The sequence below is a fragment of the Lissotriton vulgaris genome, chromosome 1_1 (genome assembly GCF_964263255.1).
Source record: "Lissotriton vulgaris chromosome 1_1, aLisVul1.2, whole genome shotgun sequence".
Lineage (NCBI taxonomy): Eukaryota > Metazoa > Chordata > Amphibia > Caudata > Salamandridae > Lissotriton > Lissotriton vulgaris.
Window position 1 is genome coordinate 1,931,459,866 of NC_141685.1, and position 18,058 is coordinate 1,931,477,923.

General features: G+C 50.7%; 1 pseudogene; it reads right to left on the minus strand.

Moving 5' to 3' along the window:
- Positions 1–12,726: 12,726 nt before the first annotated feature.
- LOC147751398 (18S ribosomal RNA) lies at positions 12,727–14,525 on the minus strand (annotated as a pseudogene).
- Between the last annotated feature and the right edge of the window lie 3,533 nt (positions 14,526–18,058).

The window sequence follows — 18,058 nt, forward strand, 5'->3', positions numbered from 1 at the left end:
GGATATTACCGATCAGTCTGGCTGCAGCATTCTGGACAATCTGCAGCCGGCCTATCAGGTACTGGGGGGCCCCAGCATAGAGACTATTGGCATAGTCTAAGTGGGACGTGATGAGGGCTTGGGTGACTGTGCGGCGGGAATCCAGGGGGAGATAGGGAAGGATTTTTCTAATCATGCGTAGTTTCATAAAGCAGGCGGAGGTAACTTTATTAACCTGGGTTTTGCATGACAGGGAGTCATCAAATTGGAAACCAAGATTCCGCGCCGAGTGAACAGGGGACGGGGCAGGATCAAGCGCCGTGGGCCACCACCAAGAGGAGGGGATGGAGGTTTTCTGATTGAAAAACAGAACCTCCGTTTTATCTGCATTCAATCTGAGGTGGTTCGCGGTCATCCAGACACTGATGTTATTGAGGCATTGGCGAAAATTGATGAATGCGGAGTCCGAGTGGTCCCTGAAGGAAAACACCAACTGTGTGTCGTCAGCGTAAGAGACCACCCTGACTCCGTAGGACTCCACAACGTCAGCCAAGGGGGCAAGATAGACGTTAAAGAACAGGGGGCTGAGGGCGGAGCCCTGCGGCACCCCACATGACAGAGGTTTTTTCTCTGACTTAAAAGGACGCAACAGTACCCTTTGACTTCTGGATGAGAGGAAGGACTCGATCCAGCTAAGGGCAGTGCCACCGATGCCTATCTGCTTGAGTCGGTCAAGGAGGATGGAGTGAGAGACCGTGTCGAATGCTGCGGACAGGTCGAGGAGAACCAACATGGCCTCCTCGCCCCTGTCCACGCATTCTCGGATGGTTTCAGATACTTCCAGCAGGGCCGTCTCAGTGCTGAATCCGGCTCTGAAACCGGATTGTGATCCATGCAGCAGAGAATGGTCTTCTAAGTATTCCGTGAGTTGAAGCTGCACGGCTTTTTCCAGGACCTTGGCGGGTTTAGGAAGAAATGAGATGGGACGGTAATTAGTAAAGACAGTGGGGTCTGCGTCTGCTTTTTTTAGAATAGGGATCACCAATGCCTCCTTCCAAGTGGTAGGGAAGAAGCCATGGTGAAGGGAGGCATTCCATACGGAAAGGAAGGGGCAGGCAAGTGAAGGCGCCAGTTCTCCCATGATTTTTGCGGGGACAGGATCAGAGGGGGCACCGGATTTACAGCAAATGAGTAGTCTGATAGCCTCGTCCTGCTTGAGTTTGTTAAATGAGAGAAAGGACGGTGACTCTGGGGGACTAGTGGAAGAAGACGGGGTGACAGACTCTGTGGGGAAGGAGACACAGAGTTTGTTGATCTTTTCAAGAAAGAAATCTGAGAGTCCCTCGCAAAGAGCCTGACAAGCGGTGTTCTGGGGAGCCCTGGCCGGAGGGTTAATAAAGTCTTTAACAATGCTAAAGAGCGTTTTGGATGAATTTTTAGCTTTATTAATTTGAGAGGCAAAATGGTCTTTCATTGCGCTTTTTTTATGTTTAAGGAATTGTTTTAGGGCCGTTCTGTAAAGATGTTTGGCTTCGAAGTCGTAGTTAAGAAGCTCCTCTGTGGCCTTGATTCAGCTGCAACGGAGAGTGGACAAAGATGACAGTGGTGTATGGTGGGCATGCTGAAGGCAAGATGTATACAATGATGGTTGGTCCAGAAGAGTTTGGTTGTGTGGCTGTGTGAGAAAGTGCTTTCTGCATGGTATGCCTCCACTTTTTGCTGAATTGCTGATGTTCTTTGACTGAGTCTGCCCTGGGCTCCTGCTAGTCAGGTACACAGGGCCTATGTTCCTTCCCTTAAACTGCATTGAAGCCTAAACCCAATTGGCATTCCTGGCCACAGGTGGGCCCCTGGTAAATGTTACCACAGGTAACCAGGGCACTGTGACCAGGCAAGGCTCCAAAGGGCTGAAGCATTTACTGTGCCACCCTTAGATGCCCTGCAACTTTTCACACACACATTGCCTTTGCAGGTTTTTGATCTTAGTGCAGAACAAAGTGAAGAGTTGACATTGCACACATCCCTGTGTGCCATGCCCAAAACCCACTGCCCTTGCCTAGATCAGCCACCCCTCTAGCTGAGTGCACCGTCCCAGTGGTGAGGGTACAGGTGCATGAGCCCTGTACCCTTACAGTGCCCAAGTCCATTCCAAGTGCAGTGCTGCCACTAAGAGTGTATGGTGTTGAGAGTTTGTCATTACGAACTCCACAGCACCATAATGGTTATACTGGAAACTAGGAAGTTTGGTATCAAACTTCTCAGCACATTAAACCCACACTGATGCCAATGTGGGGTTTATTATAAAGAGCACGACAGACAGCATCTTAGAGATGCCCCCTGAAACTGGATCAACTTCTAGTGTCCCGACTGAGTGGCTGCTTAGGCTGCCACCAACAGACATGTTTCTGGACTGCTGAGTCGAGAGCCTGCTGCTCTCAGGGGCCTGAAATTATGCATATCCTGGGACGAGGTGCCAAGGCTCACCCCCAGGATGGGCAGGGTTTACGAAGGAGAAGCTTCAAAAGCATGCCACCTTTGTGAGCCTTCCCAGACCATTTGCTGCTTTAAGCAACTGGTCCACACTGGTTCTACCCCCCACTTTGGGCAGGAGAACCGGTGGGAAAAGCAAGTGAGGGAAAGAGGTGTGCCCACCTCTGCCAACTCCGCTAATCAGGTGGGGGAGGCGAGGTGAAGCATAACTCTAAGTCCTCGCCATCTTGAGGATGGGGGACCCAACCCACCAGGGACAGGCTCTTGCCCCACTCCCACTGAAGGGTGGCACAATAAGGGTATACCCACTGGCCCCTGCCCTTTACCTACCTGTAGCGCCCCTAAATCTAGTATTTAAGGGGCACCCTGAACCTTGCTTCCTCATATCCAGAAACAACAAGAAAGAAGATAAAAAGGACCAAAGAGCCATGCAGAGCTAACAAGAGGACGACGTCCACTGACTTGGCCCCAGCCCTACAGGACTGTCTCCCCTCAAACCTGCTCCTGCAAAACCCCGGTGTGTCCAGAGGCGTAACACAGGCCCCCGCAGCCCACGCGGTGCGGGGGACCCCTAGGTCCAAGAGGCCCCCTCGGCACTGAACTCTGGCCGGTAGAGCTCCTAATTGAGCCCGGAGTACCGTGCAGGGAGGCCCCCTCACTTTTCGTTACGCTAGTGGGTGTGTCCTGCAGCCAGCAACCTCAAAAACTCCAGAGAACCTGCCTGCCTTCACTTCAAAAGACTGTGTCTCCCGAGAACAGTGGACCTGTTCAACTTGCAACTTCTGGCAGCCGCCGGAGACTGCAAATCCAGCCCACTCTTCACCCGCCAAACCCGGCTCGAGTGGAAAATAACCACAAGGAGGTCTCCCTGGCGATTGTGACCCAAGATCCTGAGATCCCAGACCAGCCTCAAAACCCCAGCCGACGCATGCAGCCTCAATCCAGAGGACCCCCTCTACTGCGACCAAGAGTGGGTAAGACTTTCCGATCCAAAAGGCACCCCTGCACCCGACGCCCAACGGCCTTGTGTGCCACAACCAACAGTGCCTAGCCAACCCAAGACATCCCAACTTACCCCTCGAAGTGGTGGTCGCACCCAGAAGGTCTTCGTCCCCGAGCCTGCAGTGTTTCTTTCGGCCGGAGACTCTCTATTGAAAACAACAGGGTACCTGACCTTGAAACTGCACCCTGCACCCGGCCACCCTAGTGCCGCTGAGGGTGCACCTTTGGTACTACATTGTTTCCCTATTTGCCCTGAGCTAAAGTCCAGGAGCTTTGCTACCATAACCCAGTGGCCTGCTTGCCAGCAGCAGCCAGCAACCGGAGGTCCCCTATCCCCCAATGGATAACATTGGGCCTCAACACTCTGCACCCGGCTGCCCCAGTGCCTCTAAGGGTGTAACCAGAGTGCATCACTGACCCTGGAGGACCCCTAAGTCTAACCCCAGAACCTTAACTTCCACAGTCAATAACTTACCTGTGAACCGATAACCTGTTTTTCCTCCATAGGATAACATTGACAATTTTCTTCCCAAAAAGTTTTCAAGTGTGGAGCTTTGAAATCTAAAATCAATCTTTAGAATTTGCACGAATAACTAAAACGTATTTACTTACCTGTTTGCAGGAAATGTCCGAGTGCTGAATCTAGCTATCCAGCCTTGAGTTAGAAAAGTAACGTAAAAAGTAACTAACCTGCAATTCACTGAAAAAGCTTATTCATTTCAATGCAGTGTATTTGCTAAGTATTGCAAGACTCCTGAATGCCTTCTGTCAATACCGAAAGTCTTAAAGTTAGGATTGTTATCAGTTTAGGAGTCCCAAAGTTAGGAGTCCTAACTTTACTGCTCCTAAACTGAGAAAAATCCTAACTTTAAGACTGTCGGAATTCACAGAAGCCATTTAGGAGTCCTAAAGTTAGGAGTCTTAACTTTACTACTCCTAAACTGAGAAAAATCCTCACTTTAAGACTTTTGGTATTCACAGAAAGCATTTAGGAGTCCTAAAGTTAGGACTCCTAACTTCTGTGAATACCAAAATGAGTAAGTGCCTTCTGTAAATACCAAAATGAGTAAGTGCCTTCTGTGAATACCAAAATGGTAGTAAGTTTAGGATTTTGTCTTAAGTTAGTTCTGTGAATCGGACCCATCATACCTCATTTTTGTTTAGTATATATAGAGCCACTTTCCTACAGGCTGCAGTTAAATGTTCCCACTGGCAGACAAGACAGGGTTGAGCAGTGTCTGGCTATATGGATTGGTGCGATGTCTAGCTGCTTGAGTCCCATGTTGGTGATTTTCTACAGGAGGGTGGTGGTTTTTTGGTCACTTGGGTTGTCCAGGAAGAAGTTGAGGTCTCTGAGTAGGATGTACTTGGTGGATGGGAGAGCCTGGGGTGCGATGTGGTTTACGAAGGCATCGGTGAATGGGGGGTCATCAGCCGGAATACCTGTAGAACAGGGTGCCTGCTGAGGGTGGTGTTGGGCTTGGCCTGGATCTGGAGGTGGAGGTGTTCTGTGGTGTCCGTTGCATCAATACAGTGCGTGGTCAGTCAGAGTGTGCTTTTGTAGATGATAGCAATGCTCCTCCTGGGCAGTCGGGTGGTCCTTGCCGGTGATGTTGTAGCTGTCGCAGATGGCGATGGGGTTGTCCGGTCCAGAGCAGAGGTTGGTCCATGTTTATGTGAAAAGGGCGATGTCTGAAGAGTTGGCATTGAGGAGGTCCCAGATTTCTCTGGAGTGTTTGTGGAGGGGCCCCATGTTGAGGACGATGCAGAGGAGACATTTGTATGCGCTGTTGGTAAGCTGGGCGGGGAGAGGCACTGTTGTGTTGATGTGGCAGATGGTGCATTTTTAGTTTCGGCAGGTGAAGGGGCAAAGGTATTCTTCAGTGATGCTAGATGGCAGGTGGAGTGGTGTCCAGGGATATGGGCAAGGAAGGTGCTGGCATCATAGCGGTAGAGTGTCTGGGAGGCAGAATTCCTTGCACTAGGCACCGTCTGTGCACGGACAGAGCAGGCTTGCCTTTGGTGCACATTTTGTGCACCAGTGGCACAACGGCTGGACATGGCTGCTCAGCAGCCACTATTAAGTAGTGCTTCAGGGAACACTGGACAGTTGGGATGTGGGAAATGTGGTAAAGTACACTGGAAGGGGCAGTGCTGCGGATGATCGCAGCATCAACAAGGGAGAGGACAGGAACAAAAAACCGTACATAATCATAGGAAAGACAAAGCCAAACAAAGCAAAGAAAAAAATACTGAGGCAAAGGTACAAAGCATCGGAGAAGAGCAGAAAGAGGGACAGGAACAGCAGGAAAGAGGGACAGGAGGGCAGTCAAGCAGCAGAGCAGTGACACTCTACCACTGGACCACCAACGATGAGACATAAGCAGGAGCCTGTGGATGAGGAGGGTCTTGAACACCTGACCTCCAGGTCAGAGGAACCAGCAGCAGCAGATGGGGACAGCAGCAGCAGCTACCAGGCGGAGCTGTGCTGTTGGAAGAGCAAGTCCACTAAGGAATAGTTCCCTGTACACCCAAGAGCTCACTACCAGGGGGCGAGGAAAGGCAGCAGCACCTGGTTGTCACTTTTGATTTAACAGTGGCGATCGGATTCCGTGCTCCTCAGTTCCATTGCGATTATTGGCAGATCAAGATGCACACCCAAGAGCCTGGGCCCAAACTGGCACCCTTGCCCCTGGCACCAGCTGCCACCAGTGGCCAATCTCATCCAACCTAAGCCAGTATGTGGAGTCCCCCACCTGTCTTGTGCGGTGTCCTCAGCAATGTGCACACTTCGCAGCTCAGGTATTGCTCAGGGCACAGTAAGGGCAATTGCTGATGCCTCAATTTGTACCGCCACAGCTCAAAGGCTTGGTCCAGATGCGGCCCACCTCTACTGTCAGGCCGCAACAACTCCACAGTATGTCCGCCTTCCACTCCGGGTCTCACACGCAGGCCCAGCAAGGCCTCCAGACCCCAAGGACTGTCCACCCTTCCAGCCTCCGGCTGCCATGGTGTCGCAAGGGAAGCACTATCAAAAGTGATGCATCACTGGTTTTCCAAAGCAATGTACATCTTTACATATATGGAGCCCTGAATCTGCATTTCTCCTTCCCCTCGGACTCAGGCTGGTAATCCTGGTTGTTGGGGGTTGTTGGGGGTTCGGATGGGTTGTTTACGTGTACTGAACTTCCCCTGGCTGCTCCATTCTGCAGTCCAGTGGTTTTTATCATTGGTGGTGGACTTATAAGCAGAAAAAAGACATTTGACTGGGTTTTTTTGCCTTTAATTGGCCTTTTGTCACTTTTCTCTCGCTAGTGGCAAAATGTTCATCGCCTTGATGCTAGTGTTAGCTGCAGTTTTCACTGCCACATGTCGGGCCCATGGTGAAACTTTTCAGCCAATAGCAGTTAGAAAATTGCTGCTAACTAATGCTATCGCTGTTTAGCTGCAACCCTTGGTCTCTCACTTCTATAGGGGTGCCTTGGTGCTCTGCAGGTGCAAGGCTCCACCCTGGTGACGAGTTCCTCCTTGGCTGGATTGAGTGATGCACATGGCAATGATGCTGTATTTGCCATTTGACCTGGATGACATGTGGTCTTGTTTTCCCGGGAGTAAAGATGACTGGAGGGACTTCCCAGCAACTTAACGTGGTGTCTTAGCTGAGGCTGTTCTTCTACCGTGGCATCTGCGGTCATGAGCAGGGATACCATCTGACTTAGACTGTTGACGCTCAGGAATTGATGGTCACACTGGGAAGCTTTAGAGAGGGACTGGGTGTGAGTAGCTGGCCTGGTATATGATATCCACTTATGTAAGTGGGCACCTTGCACCAGTTCGGACAACTCTTATGGTGATTTAAGAGGTCTTAGACAACCTTAGGAAGCTCTCTAAGTCGTAGCTGTGAGAGCAGCCTTTAGGCTTAGTCCAGAAAGAGTGCAAAGCAGCTTGTTTTACCAGAATGCAATCTTATTGTATAGATTAAATGTGAAAGAATCACACAAGGTATTTATAAAAATATGTATTTATTATATAATACTCTCTAACACATTTAGATAGCTCCTACCCGGAGATTGATATAATGCACACAATATTTTGCAAAGAAATACAGTACATAGCACAAAATACACAGTGGACCCTGGGTGGACCAAACCATATACTAAGAAAGTGGTATAAGAACCACGACTCGGGTCAAGACAATGTCAAGAGGATGTAGAAGTTCTGGGGACACAAGGAACAACACAAGGTGAGTGACTAGGAATCCCACGGCGAGCCTGTGCAGTGTGGAAACATGACAGCGTGCTTCGTACAAGTCTATGTGTAAGTTGAGGTTGGATTTCTAAAGATTATGGACCCTTCCCAGTGGACCCTGAAGAAACCCCATGGAAGACATAAGGTTGGAGAGCCACCAGACCTATGGATAGCCTAGTACCACCGTTACCTATACCAGGGAAGCAGGGTGCATATGTGTAAAGTGGTGTAGGAAACCGCTATCGAACCTAATGGAGGACATCAGGAAAGTGTCACTGCTGAATAGGGAGAAAGTGTCAGGTGGAATCCGAAGGTGGGTTCTAGTTGAAAGGTGCCTGCAAGCAGAGGGGACAGAGTCTATGTCACTCAGGAGTGACCAGGATACTTGGAATACGAATGCCCCCTAATGTCGGGCGTTGCATGGGAGTTGATGATGACCTTGACTCTGCAGCTGTGAGGACCAGGCGACACTGAGGAGTGCCAGGAGCCTTGCACAAGTTGTTTCATGAAGGATGTTGAGTGCTGAGGGGTCAGTGTCCAATGGGAGTACCAAGAAGCCTTGGCAAGCTTAACCAAAACAAAGGCAGGAGAAGGAGCAACGTCAGGACCAGCAAGGTCCAGGTGACTCACCACAAGCAGGGGAGTCAGGGAAGGCCCCGATCAATCCGGGGATCCCAAGAGAAGCAAAGGTGACCCTCAAATGGACCCACAGGTCGGAGCCACTGGAGTAGAGAAAGGACCTCAAGTAGCTAACCAAAAGATTCAGGCCACAATGCACACGATTTGGTGTGGCCCAAGATTCTGGTCACTAGAGATACTCGAGGTTGGGGCTACCTGGAGCCCAAAGATCTTCTTCGAAGGAAGCCAACAAGCCTTTATAATTGCAAGTTAATGCGGGGCACAAGGGTTCGGTTACTGCAACCCTCACAACGAATACTGGCCTCAAACTTAGTGTGAGGGCAGGGCAGGCTTCAGGAGCTGTGGAGAATCACCATTTGTGATGCAGAACCTTACGGAGTCCAGAGGAGCTCAGGATCAGCAGATCAGTCGTCTTAGTTGTGGGGGCCTGCGAGTGCAGGGGAGTGACTCCTTCACTCCAAGGGAGGTTCCTTCAGGTGTCATTGATGCCCACAGGCCTTGGAAGGTTCCTGTATAGTGCACAGGCACAGATGATGCAGCAGATTGAAATGGAGACAAATTCAGGCGCAAATGATGTGCAGCAAAGTCCAGAGTGCCCAGGTGGTAGAAGAAGTGTTGTCTGATCTGAATCTTATCCTACGATAAATCCAGAGACCTACACCCAGGTATGTCCTTAACTACCCTAAGGAAAGGGTTGGGATGATTCAGGGGACGCTCACAGGGGAGGGTCTGGGCGGGGGGAGGTTATTCCCATGTCCTTTGTCCAGTTTTGTGCCAGAGCGGAAGCCAACAGCTCCCAGAACTGGTTTGAACTGGACTATGCACAGGGACACTATATTTGCCCCTCATGCAGACTTAGTGGTGCTGACAAGCGCACCTACCCGGTCCCCACTCCCAATACACTAAAACCTGTCTGGGAGGGGGCCACACCTCCATGTGACAGAATACCTATTGTTCGGTCTTCCCCTGCTCGAGCTTGGCTCAGCAGCAGGAGGGCAGAAATGTGTCTCTGGTCGACAGCAACAATTTTGTGCTGTCCGTGTCTAGAAGGTTGGCACCAGGAACAGTGAGAGCCTAATGGAGGGCCTTTCTAGTGCTTGGAATCATACCTCCCACAGCATTTATGGTGTAGGGGTATGATTCCAACATGTTTGATACCAAACATTATAGGATTCATTACAGCCAGTTTTGAAATGGTCATCGCGTAATAACACGGTACCCCTCTACATGGTATATGGCTGCTTCACTGATAGCCCGGGAGAATAGACTATGTAGGCTGTTGGGGTGTCCTGTTCATGCTGTGGCATCCTCTCACTTAGAACCAAGCACCCTGCCTCTAGGATTGCAAAGGCCGGCTGTAGGGGTGACATATCGTTTTTAAGTACAGTGACCCTTGATATCAGAAACCTGTATCTTTAGTATCTTTAGTAAGTGGTGCTACCACCAACTTACACAGGCTGCAATGGCAGGCCTTTAGTTCCATTTTGAATGGTCTCCCATTGGTGGAATAATGCATGCTTCAGCCCATAGGCGACCTCTGGGGTACCTATGCCTTGGGTACCTTAGTACCATATACTAGGGACTTATAAGGGTACCTCAGTATCCAAACTGGGATGTAGCTTAGTACTGAACATAACAATTTAGAGATAATGCAGATAGACTGGGGTCCTGATTATGCAGCACATATATAGAAAAAAATGAGGAGAAATAAAGTTATTTCTCCTTGTTACGCCTCCACTGTTGAGGGGTGAGGTTATGGCGCATACCCAGGTTTACATGGCTTTGTAAATGTGGGGAAGAGTGAACATCCATGGGTGTTTTAATGGGAATATCCATCACAACACCCATGGAATGCCTCCTGAGTGCAGAGTAAGGCAACGCATTGATGTGCGCTACCTTGTCTTACTCCATTTTTATGAAGCCAATTAAAGCCAAGTAAAGTGGCTTTGCCTGACATCATAAATATGATTTTGTTGTTTGCGCTTCTAGTGCATCACAAAAAATGAAGCTCTTGCGGCGGAAGGGGCCCATAAATATGGCCCTGTCTCTCATTATCAGTTGAATGGATTTTTCCAAACCCTGCATACACCCGTATTTACAGAGGCATGGAAATTATGATTAGTCAAATCTGACTAAGTTAAATGTGTGAAAAATGAAAAGAAAGAACGGGGATATGCAGCTTTTATTGTGGTAAGCACCAAAATCTACATGTTGGTTTTGGTGTGTTAAACCGGAATCTGCATGTTATGCCCTATTTTACAGGGATGAAAACAGTATGGGCACATCAGGGTATCACATTTTAAAAGATGCAAAAAGAATCTCAACCCCTACTGGGGCACTTGTAATGAGGCTCTTTATCTATAGTCTTGTGGGTGGAAGAAAAGTGTAAATGACACTCCAACAGACCAATATCTGACCCAAAGCCACTATTTATTATTATTATTCTTAGACCTGACAGCCTTAGAGCGGTCTTTATGCATACCCTCTAGACATCCACAACCACTGGAAGACTCGGTGTGTCTGAGTACTCATTTCCCTGCATCAGCATTCTTATGGTTCTTCCTGGGCAGGAAGGGAGGGAAAGTCTGACACTTGCAATTCAATCGGTAGGGGCCTGGCCCCACACAAAAGACAGAGTACCCCCTACTGATAGTCTGGAGCCCGGGCTGAGAAAAAATGTCCTTGTCCACCTCAAAACCCCTTATTTCAAGTCTCCCCCACTGCAAAGGCACATTTTGGGATTAATACTGGGTCTCTGACCTTACCAAAGTAGTACACTTCTAGACCTTTGACCCCTCTGCCAGGAAAAGGAGGAACTGCCTTGTTGCTAAAGGACTGCCACCCTGCTTGATCTGCTGTTTGATGAACTCTTGCCTTGCTGTGTTGCCCTGCTGCTCTCTGTGTGCCTGGGTGAGAAGTTCTGAACATGTATCACTTGAACCCAGACTGCCTCCTATGACTTTCTGGCTTTCCTCCTGTTGCCTAAGTCTCAAGGACAAAAAAAGTTAGAACTTTCCTTTTCCAACCCGTGGGCTCATCTGCTGGTGAGTCGACCCTGCCAATAGGTGCCACCCCAGTCCTGGACCCTTGGATGTGGACATTGGGGTCTATTGCGGTGTTATTGACATATTGTTTGCTGTCGCTAGGATCGGATCGGATCCCCAAATCAAAAAGCGTCCCCGCCATAGGCAAGGGGCTCCCAGAGCAATGGGAGCAGGCGCCTCCACCGCCGCTGGTTCCTCCTGGAGGACCAAGAGGGACCACTCAAGTATTCAAACCTCAGATCTGCCACACAAGGCCAAGACAAACCGGGTACCTGGCAATGAGCCCCTGCTCATTAACCATCTGCTACCAGGCTCGACCTCTCTGGCGCCAGGAGTCCCCAGCTTGGGTGAAAGCTCAAATCATGGTGGAGGACTGGTGGAAAGTCCAAACCTTGCCCTGGTGGCAGCTGCCAGTAGGTAAGGGAAGAACCAGGTGGCTCCCTATCTTGCACAATTCCCACCGAGAGGAGCCAGGGTTCTGCCACATGCCCCAGCTCCTTCTCTTCCAGGCTGCCCTGCTGCTCGAGAAGGGCCACTCCTCAATAGCCTAAAGCCTGGTCAGGTCGGGATCGGGCATGGGAGGGCCTGGGGTGGCAGGGCCTTCAGGGGTAGTCACAGCCCAGGAAGGCACTGCCATTCTGTTTCCCTACCACGGGGTCGTTCTGGGTGAGTGTGGCTTCTGTCTTGGGAGGGCCTACTGCTGTGCCACTCCCACAGGGGCAGGAGCTGAGGCCATCCCCGTCCTCGGAGTCTCGCAACTGAGGTGTCAGCTTGGGCAGCAGCCCTAAGCCATGCCGACCATATGGTGGGTATCCCAACCCCTGTACTGGTCGGAGCCACCGGAAGGAAAGAGCCTGATGGCTCCCCATCCCGCAAACCTCCCACTGAGAGGAGTGGGGTCCATTCACAGGCCCCAGCTCCTTCTATTCCAGGCTGCCCAGCCACTCAAAAAAGGGTCACTACTCGTTCACCTGAAGCCTGGTCAAGCCAGGATCGGGCACTGGAGGTCCCAGCCCAGGAGGCACTGCCATTCGGTTTCCCTACCACGGGGTCAAGCTGGCTTCTATTTCTGGGAGGGCCTACTGCTGTGACCCTCCCAGACGGGCAGAAGCTGGGGCCAGCCCATCCCCAGAGCCTTGCACGTTCATTGGTCGGTTCCTCCCCAGTGGAGGGGGCTGCTTTACACCTAGTTCGCACCCAAGAGCCCAAGCAGCTGTGGACCACTCCACCGGTCAGGGTAAGTGAGGTCAAGGCCAGGCCCTGTGCCTATAGTGTGCACTAGTGTTTCAGGCTGGCACCATCCACCACTCAGGCCGGTGACCATTAATGATCCTTCCGCAGTTTCACCTACGGAAACCTTGTTACAAGTTTTACTTCCTCTAGATAGTCAAATGTGACCGTCTTCTTGGTGCTACACCAGGGCCAAAGCCAACTGCAGCAGGGCCCATCCAAAGATATCACTAAACCATCCAATCAGTAGTTGCAAAGGGTAGTGTGTACAAAGGGCAGGGACTTAATCAACGCAAGCTTATGACCCGCAGTTACTGGGAATTCCTTGTTCACTGGAAATAATTGCAATCCCCGATTCCTATCACAAATGGGGTTCAGCAGGTTGCCCCACCTGTCGGCGAAGGGTAGACACATGCTGATCCATTCACTATAGTGCATGTGCAGCCCCGGAAATCTAAGGGCATCACAGGATTGTTATTGCTCAATCCTGTGTGGCTGAATGACACTTGTCCCTCTGGGTGTCACGTAACTAGTTAGCATGGAAGAGTCTTATTCGTTATTGGAATTAACTGGGCAAATCACTCCACCATCTAAGAAAGGCTGTGCACACCACCCACAGAATCTAAGAAGAGCTATTAATCCTTTCTGTGCCCGGGCCGGATGAGGTTTCCTGTGTTGAATCAAAGTAAGCGGCAGGCTCCACTCCTGGTGGTGCCCTTCCACCAATTCCTTTAAGTTTCATATTTTCATCTATACTCCCCCTGGAACCTAAAGACTTTGGTTTCCTGGAAGCTCCTCAGCGGGTCATTGAATTAACACCACAGGATCGCTAGTCAACATCGTTTATGGTCGGAACTACAACGGTATCTGATCATCTTCGAACCTTCGACTTTCTTTCTTGATTAATGAAAATGTTCTTGACAAAAGCTTTCAGTTTGGTTCGTCTCGCGCCGGTCCAAGAATTTCACCTCTAGCGGCACAATACAAAGGCCCCCGGAAGGCCCCCAGACGTCCCTCTTAATCATGGACCTAGTTTGAAAGACAAACAAAATAGAATCAGTGTCCTAGTCCATTATTCATAGCTGAAGTATTCAGGCAACTGACCTGCTCTAAACATTAAAAAAATTTCAAAGTAAATGCTTTGGACCACCAGGGCACTCAGTGAGAAGCCTCGAGGGGGGTGTCGAGAGGCAGGAGCTGGGGCAGGCGGTAGCTCCCCTGACGGCGGACCGCCAGCTTGATCCCAAGATCCAACTACAACCTTTTTAACTGCAGCAACTTTAATAAAGGCTTTTGGAACTGGAATAACCATGGCTGCTGGCACCAGACTTGCCTTCCAATAGATCCTCGTTAAAGGATTTAAAGTGTACTCATTCCTATTACAGGACGTCAAACAAGTCCTATATTGTTATTTTTTATCACTACCTACCCGAGTCGGGAGTGGGTAATTTGCATGCCTCCTGCATTTATTGGATTTGGTAGCTGTTTCTCAGGCTCTCTCTCTGGAAGCAAACCCTAATTTCCCTTTACCCGTGGTCACCATGGTAGGCACAGAAAATACCATTGAAAGTTGATAGGACAGACATCCGAAAGTACCCTCACTGTCACGGGGACGTGTGATCAGCCTGATCTTATCTAGAGTCACAAAAGCAGCCAGGCAAGCCCAGATTGGTCTTGGCCTGATAAATGCATGCATACCAGGAGGTCAGCGCTCGTCGGCATGTATTAGCTCTAGAATTACCACAGTTATCCAAGTAATAGATGGAGCAATCAAAGGAGCCATAACTGATTTAATGAGCCATTTGAAGTTTCACTGTACTGGCCATGTGTACTTACACATGCATGAATTATTAATTGAGACAAGCATATGCTACTGGCAGGATCAACCAGGTAGCTGCTCCTTCCATATGGGGTTGTTGGCAGTCACATGCCTGTCCCCTGACCAACCTCGGGAGCCTGCTGGGGAAGCCCACCTGCCTGGAGAGGCCTCCTGGGAGGACAGATGCGGTCACACAGGCACCGGCAGGCCCAGCCATCTAAGTGAAAGGGAGAGGCATCTCGAGGTGGAGCCCCCAGTGGCCCCAGTCAGAGCTTCTGAACCAGGTCAAGCAGGGGAATTCTCCCTGAGCCTAATGGACTCATGTCCCGGCCCCTTGGCAGGGTGGAAGGCTGGAGGACGAAGTCCAGGGCGGGAGGACCCGCCTTGGGACCCAGCAGGGGCATCAGGGCCTGTTGGAGCTCCTGTATCTGGTAGAGCAGGAGAGACTTTCCCACGGCCACAGGAACCCATCCCAGGGGTTTGGCCCTGCGGTGGGCCATAAAACAGAGCCCAGGATGCGGGGCACCCAACTCAGTTCCCACCGGGGCCCCCGGTCAGAGTTTCAAAACCAAGCCAAGCAGGGGAAGTCTCCCAAGTTCCGATGGACCCCAGTCCCAGTCCCTTGGCATTGGGGCAGGCTGGAGGACGGAGCCCAGGGTGGGAGTGCCTGCCCCAGGGCCTGACAGGCTCTAATCAGAGTTCTGGACCCTGCCGCACAGGGGAGGCCTTCCTGGGCTTGCAGGAACTCGTCCTGTGCACTCTACCATGCGATAGTCCTGAGAACAGCGATCAGGATAGGGAGGCCTTCACCCCAGGGCCTGTTGGGCACTTGTCCTGGGCCATCTGGCCGCTGGCTGAAAACACCCAAGTAGGTCCTGGGTACATTTTTCCTAGTAATCCAGAGTACGGCTACGCTCTTTTCTTGTAATGCTTGTGCACCAAGTGACAGAGGGGCCCGGAGGCACGAACTTCTGGAGCACTGACTGTGCTCAAGGAAGCAGATGAGCCCTGATCGGGAATTCCTGATTAGCAGGGCCATCTGCCCCCCCCCCCTAGTGGAAAGCATAGTGTGCGGCCAAATGGCCAGGCTCAGGGGACCTGGGTGCTCCAAGTCCCAGCTAGGCCTCACGAACAGGGCTGGTAGGAGGGCCCGGATGGCGCTTCTGCAGGCACCTTATCGCACAGGAAAAGAGAGGGCGGCCTCCCCAGGCCTGATGGAACTTCGTCCTGGGCCCTTGTCGATGCGGCAGGCTGGAGTACAGAGCCTAGGGGTACTTGGGCCCGGTCAGAGCTCCTTGACCTGGCCATGCAGGTGAAGGTTGCTTGACCCTGCAAAAATGATAATAACACTTGTTTGACCATTTTTGTTCCCTTAGATTTTGGACCCTAGCTCAGCCAGCAGCCAGGGAAACCTAGCCATCCTAGTGCTATCCAGGGTGGACTGACTTGCATGGCTCTCACCATATTCTTTTACCCAGAATGCCTTGCAAACCTCAAACTTTGGGGCTATTAAAAAGACAGTTTCCTCACATTTATGTGAAGGGAGGTTCTGAAATCTTCAGGGAGCTACAAACTTCCTTCCATCCTGCATTCGCCCAGGTCTTCTGATACAAATGGCAGGGGAAGCACTTCCCCAGCTCTGGAGGCTGGAAGAAAAATGAAATGCCACTGCTGTATCAGCAGAGGGATTTTCTGGACGTCCTCAGAGGACGTAACAGTTCCGTCCTCTGCACACAGCCACTGTGGAGGAGGGCGTAACCATTACATCCTTGGCACAGAAAGGTTTAACAACCATTTTAGAAGGTAGGCTCCAGATTCGTGGATCCTGCTTTGGTCCTGGCATGGAGGCAGATAGCGCTGAAGTAGATGGCAGGGGTGGGTCCTTCAGTTGCGTCTTGGGAAAAAGAAATGTAGTGTGAGCAAGAGCAGAAGAGAGGGCATTGATGAGGGAGGAAATTTCACACTTTCCCTCCTATTTCCATCACCGACTTCCACAGTCTTCTTCATAAAGTCTGTTCCGGCTCTCCCAAGGACTGCTGCCCCCCACATATTCTTAAAGAAATCTTCACGGCCTGTCCTGATCCTGCCTTGGCCCTCCTCAACTCCTCTTTAACATCAGGAGTTGTTCCAGAAGCTTTCAAGCAGGCTGTGGTACTACCCATTCTGAAAAAACCCAACGCAGACCCACTTGTGCTGAGCAATTACAGACCTATTTCCCTTCTCCCTTTTCTGGGTAAGATCCTAGAAACCTATGTTACTAGGTGTCTGAGCACGTTTGTGGAGACTTCCCTTTACTTGGATCCCCAACAGGCTGGGTTTCGCCCCCTCCATTCCACAGAGATGGTGATTGCGGCTGTCATGGACACTCTTAGAGCTGGTGCCGATAACAACATCGCCCAAGCCCTTGTACTGTTGGATCTCTCGGCGGCTTTTGACACGGTCGATCACTCTATTCTGGTCGACCGTGTCAGAAACGCCGGCATCCAGGGCATCGCCCTTGATTGGGTTCGATCCTTCCTGCAAGGCCGCTCCCAGGCAGTCCACCTTTCTACCTTCTCGGCTCCTTTCTCCCCCCTCACCTGTGGTGTCCCCCAGGGTTCAGCTCTTTCCCCGCTTCTCTTTAATCTATATATGCAACCACTCATGGTCTCCCTTTGTCACTCCCCGGCCACTATATACAATTATGCAGATGACCTGCAGTTGGTCTTCCCTTTGGACACTTCACCTGCCTCCCGCTCTAATTTTCAAAAAACAATGTTGTTCATCTCTGATTGGATGGCTCACAGCCAGCTCAAGCTGAACCCGTCTAAGACGAAACTTGTTCTGGTGGGTGGTCCTACCAATCCATGGGATGACAATTACTGGCCCCCTTCTCTTGGCACCTCCCCTCGCCCGGTCAGCTCTGTGAAAAGCCTTGGAGTGGTCACCTCTGAGGACTTATCCATGAAATCCCAGATCTCGGCTGTTACATCATCCTGCTTTTTTCAACTGCGTAGGATCCGTAAGATCTGTCGATTTCTTACCAGAGAGGCACTCATACTAGTCATACTGGCTTTGGTCATCTCCAGGGTTGACTTTGCTAACATCTTGTATGTGGGGATTCCTGCCTATCAGCTTCAAAAACTCCAGCTAATTCAGAACCAGGCCGCCCGCTTGGTGTTCCATCAACCTAAACACCAGCATGTCTCCCCCCTCCTGAGGAGCCTCCATTGGCTCCCAGTGGCTAAACGGTGCTCCTTCAAACTCGGATGCACCATATTCAAATCTCTCCATAACCGCGCCCCTGAATTCATCTCCTCCAAGCTAAAGAGATACCTCCCTACCAGCAATCTCAGATCTTCTGCTGATAACCTTCTCTGCATCCCATCTAACCGCCGCAAAAAACCACGGCGGACTGCGTTTTTCATTTTTAGGCCCTTTCTTTTGGAATTCCCTCCCTTCTTCTTTTCGCCATTGCCCATCTTATGAGTCGTTCAGGAAAACTTTAAAAACTTTCCTTTTCAAAGCAGCCTTAGAATAAATACCCTTTGCCCTGGTTTGTTAAGTCTGTTATGAGCGCCAAGAAACCGTCTCGGTGTACGTGCGCGGTATAAACTTTTTAACATAA